This window comes from Solanum lycopersicum, chromosome 9, assembly GCF_036512215.1.
Source record: "Solanum lycopersicum chromosome 9, SLM_r2.1".
Classification (NCBI taxonomy): Eukaryota; Viridiplantae; Streptophyta; class Magnoliopsida; order Solanales; family Solanaceae; genus Solanum; species Solanum lycopersicum.
Window position 1 is genome coordinate 20,223,290 of NC_090808.1, and position 6,079 is coordinate 20,229,368.

Below are 6,079 nucleotides of genomic sequence, written 5' to 3' on the forward strand. Positions count from 1 at the left end.
CTCGCCAGGACGTGTTTGAAAGTTCTATGTGGTATATGATGAGGAATTATCCACAACTTATGCACAAATTTATGTCTAATAAAGCAAAAATTCCCTATCTTCTTAAACTCATTGTTTATATGAACCTAAACCTCTATTCTCTTAAAAGATAAGATTAGGTGCGTTTGTGAAATGTAATACGATCATGAACTATATATGGGATTACTAATGTGAAGTATCTTTTTAACTGGTAACTCAAAGCTATTTTCTTTTGCTTTTCCAGATTTTTAAATGTTTTGTATTTCAGATAAACGAGGCATCTTTTAATCATGGTGGAAGGGAAGCTTTGAGATCTTGTATAAAAGCTTTGAATTTCTGTGCTACTGAGATTTGGTGAAAGTTACAAGACTTCACCCTGAACATATTGAAAAGGATTATAGATGAGCTCATTATCAACGTATGATTGTTCCAAAAATGGGCATTAGTGCAATATGGAGAACTGTAGTATTTAAGATGGAGACTTTAATCAAATGCTTCCTTTGATGTCTGCCTAGTCTTCCTTCAGGTGCATTTGTGGTACTTATTACGATTATGAACTGTATAAGGAATTGTTAATATGAAATAATTTTTGAACTAGTAACTAAACCTATTTTCTTTTGCTTTGCAGGATTTTAAATCTTCTGTCCTTCTGGTTAAAGAGGCATTTATTTAGAATGGTGAGAAGGAATCTCTAGAATCTTATGTAAAGCATTGAACTTCTGTTCTTCTGAGAGTCGTGGGGAGTTGCAGCTTGGTTCACTCATCTCCTGATAATGCCTTGTATGTTCTCTTTTCGTTAATTTAGTATTTTTTTTCTTGGTCTAGGTTGTGTTCTTTTTTGAGAACATTGGCTAATCAGGAAAGCAACCCTTGTATCATCCACAGAGCTAGAAGCTTTGGGGTACTCTTCAGTTATATGCAACGGAAGCAGCTTCCAGACTTGGTAAACTGATGAGGGATGCCCTTATTTTGATGCATATGGAATTGAGAAGATCATATGGACTTGCAGAGTGGTTGCCTTCAATGGATCTAACGAGATAAGCTTGAACTAGGCAGTTGAAGGACATACCTTGGTGGATGGCTGTCATACGGGTAACACTTCTTTAATTCATTTAATAAAAGGATCTATTTTTGTCAAAATTCTTGTGATTAATCAATTAGTGTGTTCTAACTTACGAGAACTACTATACTACTTCCACTTATGTTTTAAAATGCTATTTGTGCTTAGATGTAAATGTTCTAGGTGATAAAACCTCAGAGAAATAACGTACTTTAAAAAACAAGGAACACATGATGTAGGGATGTCAAAATTTTTCCCACCAATACAAGCACATACCCTTTTAATCCTAAATTTGATCTACAAGTTTCAGTCTGTCACAGTCTTCAATTAGGATATGCTGCAAATGATTTGTCATCTGAGTAGAGTGGACATTACATTTCAACATGAAAATAGTATGTAATTTTTGTTAGAGTAGTATCTCCCTTAGACTTTTAGTGAGCCTAGTCTTCCAATGGCTCAAGTTTGGTTGGAAGACATTAGAGTTTTCTAGCTGGTATCTTGTTAGGGCGATCTGAATTTCTTAATATTTGTAGCTATGGCTTGGCAAAAAGAACTGAAAGCCCCATGACATAATCTGAGCCTCTTGCTTTATTTCTCCATTATCAAAACTAACAGGCCTCTTCTGTCCTTTTCCTTTCTTTCACTTTAGAAAACAAATAGAGCATTAGCATCAGCAATAGCAGTAGTAGTTGGACCTCATTGTGAGTGATGCTCAAAGTTCCTTGCCACAATTACTAGGCCATCCCCATGAGAACTCAATTTTGAACATTTAATATGAAGAGGTAGAGCAAGACTTAAACTGATTTATTGCATGATAGCCTGCATTGAATCTCCTTTTGTTTTTATTAACTCAAATAGAGAGCATATGAAGTATATATTTTTTTATTTTGTGACAGAATCTGTTAAATAATTTGAATAATGTTTAGTGATTTTCAGAGCTATTGCATCACTTTTAATGTAAAGTTATGTGTATCTCTGCATCCCCAATCTTAGTTTAGCGTGTTAATGTCATTAAAACATTTGTCTGCTCTAGCCTCTCCTTGGTCAGCCTCTCAAACTTATATCTGCAATAAAAGAAGTTGATGTAGCACCTTAATAAATTGAACTGATGCATTTTTGTTAAATGTGTAATCTTTCTTGTTGCAGGATGGTGATGTTTGAATATTCACTGCTTGTAAACTTGAAAATGTTGGATGATCTTCAATTATCGAGGCAAATTTCCATCAAAAGCTTGCATAATAATCTTGCACAGACTGCCTCCTAGGCTTAGCTCGAGTGGAAGAAGGTGGTGTCGCAGGTTTGAGCCCCACACCATGCAAAGTGTAGCCCGGAGGCGGGCCTATTATCCACTGAGTTTAGAAGGCTATGATTGGTCCAAAGAGCGGGTCACATGCGGATTTCTCGGTTATAAAAAAAAGAATCTTGCAGAGACTTTCAAGAGCTCTTGAAGTTTTCATGACTGGGTGGGTATATTGTAGTTTGAAAAATTCATTTTTCTATAGTTTTTCCAATACTCAACATCTTTGGCTAGTAGTTTAGGTTATTGGATTTCTTCTTCTTCACACGCATCTGCATGTTTGTAGTGATAGCTCGCCAATAGGGATGGTACTGTTTTCTTGAATGACAGTCTCTTGGAGATGAAGTTAATTCTCCAAATTCCTTAGCACCTCACCCGTAGATGGAATGTGCACCAGATTCAGCAAAGTACTTAAGTGCGTTTCTCCAAACTTGCTAAAGGAATCTGGTCTTATATTGCCCAAAAGGTCGGGATCTATGATATGTTCCATCTATCTCTTCTATTGCAAATTCATTGCCCAGTCACCTAAGTTGACCTTCTCCCTTGGAAGAGATCGATCTCGGGCAGACCTAGCACAAAGAACTTCACATAAAATGGTCACCAATGGAGAAAGAAGAAGGATGGTGAAACTGTTTAAGAACTGTGAAAGACACTCACCAAAAGGTGAAGGTATGCTCTATTGTCCTTAAGCTCACTTGCTCTTATCATGTCTTGTCATTTTAAAAGACAAATATTTACCCTTTCTGGTCAATTAGTATCTATTGGTTGAGTTGTTTATGTTTTACTGATTGCTATTTTAATGATCTGTAGTAAAAAATTTGAGATAGCCTGGATGTTTTTGTTTGTTTGATAAGAGTCTTTTTTCTTGATTTTTTCCCTCAATTTTAACAGTTAGTCAAGGATAGAGTTATCTGAAATATTCATTTTTTTGATAAAGAGTAAGTTATTTACAGTTGTTTGAAACATTCATCTGTAGTTCGTTTCTAAATTTTCCTAAATTAAGATTAAAATAGAAAGGAAGAAGAATGCTACCCTTTACATTTGGGAACATTTATTTTTATTGGGATTTGTGTGGAAGAAGACCAGCAGATATCCTAAAGTCTTTCTTCTGTTTCAACCCCTAGTGGATTTTTATTTTGAAATTGAGGATTATTCCATTTAATCTCTCTTTATAATGTATTTTTGTAGCTTACCTTATTAGATGTTGAGGCAGTTCCTAATGTTAGGTGTATTCTGTTTTCAACTAAGAGAATATAGGAACTTCAACTAAGAAAAAATTAGGATAAGAAGAATTGCATAAGTAAGGATGTTGCTACAAGGGCTCTACGAAGGAAGTGTTTGTATTAGGAGTATTTTCAATAGGTTTGTTTTGTGTATTTGTTCAATTAGGCCTGGGGTCTTCCATTTCCAAATATTGTGGATCTAGCATTTGCATTTTCACATTGGTCTCAACCATGCTCTAGTACCAATCTTGCAACAGTATTAGAGTATTGGTGCAAACAAATCGGTCCTTAACTTGCTAATCGTTCATGAATCTAGTTTTTTCAAGATCTAAAAATACATCAATATGGTGGAATGGTCAAATAAGCTGGCTTGCCTTCTCCGTTTGATGTCTCTTTTCTATCACTACATCCAAGGTATATGGGAAGGGCATTCATGTAGCATTTTGATCGCTTAGGGAGCAACATGCATAGCCACAAAAGGCCTTATCTTATTATTCCATAAGAAATACTCAATCCTCTTTTAAAAGTCACTTTAGTTATGCCTTCGCAGTCCTAAAAAGAAGTCACTTCAAATAATCATGTTCATTGAAGGTGACTCACTTCCTATTCAAGGAATGAACCATCCATCAGAAGCTATACTAGTCAGTTTATTTTTTTTTTGTTGTGCTTGCTTGCTTGAATTCCTCTTTACTTGATTCTAATTAGATTTTCCCTGTTGAATCCTTTTTGTGTATATATATCTATTGAGATGATTTACACATGCTGATGATAGGATGGATGTTCATTCCTTTATTTGCAGATGTTTTTGAAAGTCTTGGAGCACCTTTGAATGTTGCTAAACCCACAAAAGATTCAAGTGTGGCTATTTTTTGACTAGGAGCTGTAGGCCTTATTGTGAATATTCTTCACATTGCAAATAACCTTCTTGTTCTGTTTTGTTTTTTAATCCACATATATGTTAATCTTACTAATAATGATCTAATCTCTTTTGTTCAGGCTGCAGACGGAGAAAAAATTGCTAGCGCTTCAAGGATAATTTGTGTCGATTTAAATGCTAGCTGATTTCAGTAAGGTAATTAACTTGTGTCTTACACATTCTCGATCCATTATCTTATATAGCAAAGCAACTAATTCATCCATTTTACTTTTATTTTACAACTAAGAAATTTTGCGTGAAAAAGTTTGTGAACCCGAAGGATTAAAGTAAACCAGGTCAAGAGGTACTAATATCTGCTTCTCCTAATGGATCATTTTGCGAAAGAAGAAAAAGACAAGTGTGAGACATAGTGGATCATCTTTTCTTGAATTTTGATTAATTGATTAGGTAACTGATGAGATGACTGATTGCAAATTCGATTTGAGTGTGAAGTGTACTGGCCATATTGATGTATGTTTTCTATCATGAAATTTCCTTAATTGTACATTATTATTTTTATAATAATCTTAACGAACATTGTCGTTATTAATTTTCAGGTCTAGTAGTGGCTGTTCTTATTGGTATGTACCCCATAAAAAAGCTGTGTTCAAGACACACTTTTGAACTTTTTAATGAAAGTACTATCAAAGTAACCTTTTTTTGGAAACATGACACCTCGTTCGGATATTCCTTCTTTTTTTTGAGAAATACATGAATAAGGAACTTGAATTGGAGAAATTCATCACTCATACACTTCCCATACTATGAAATCAACAAGGCTTTTTGAATTAATGTTTAAGGGAGAATGCCTTCGTTGCATTATCATCATGGAGTGCTAAACTTACTATCCTAGAAAAGGAGCTTCTAGCTAGCCTTTCTTCAGGTGCATTTGTGACTTATTACGATTATGAACTGTATAAGAAATTGCCAATATGAAATAATTTTTGAACTAGTAACTAAAAGCTATTTTATTTTGCTTTCCAGGATTTTAAATCTTTTGTCCTTCTAGTTAAAGGGTGAAGGAGGGAGGGCAAGGTTAGGTAGGAGGGAAGGGGATTAGGGTGGGGAAGGGGGTAAGGGTTTTTGTGGGAAGGGGTAAGGGTGGGGTGGGTGGGGGAAAGGGGTACGGAAGAGTGGGTGGGGTAAGGGGGTAAGGAAGGGGTTGGAGGTGTGAGAAGAGAGAAAGAAAGGGGGTGGAAGAGAAGGGGAGGGGGTATGGAAGAGGGGAGGTGCTTGGGGAAAGGGGCAAGGAATGGTTGGTAGGGAAGGGGTAATAGGAAAGGGGGTAGGGAAGGGGGGTGGAAGGGGAAAGGGTGGGTCGTGGGAAAGGGTGCGTAGAGGAAGGGGGGAGGGGTATGGATGGGTAGGGGAAAAGGGGGGGGGGGTAAGAGATAAGGTTGGAAAAAGGGGGAAGGGGAAAAGGGGGTAAGGGGTATGGGTAGGGGGAAAGGTGTGTGGGGCATGGATAGGGAATAGGGTGTGGGGTATGGGTAAGGGAAGGGGGTGTAGGTAAGGGAAAAGGGTGAATGGGGGTAGGGGAAGAGGGGTAAGGATAAGGGTGGAAA

The 6,079-nt window shown here is 36.7% G+C and overlaps 1 pseudogene; it reads left to right on the forward strand.

The window, feature by feature from the left end:
- The first annotated feature begins 2,968 nt into the window (after window positions 1–2,968).
- LOC104649169 (alcohol dehydrogenase 1-like) lies at window positions 2,969–5,353 on the forward strand (annotated as a pseudogene).
- Window positions 5,354–6,079: the final 726 nt, after the last annotated feature.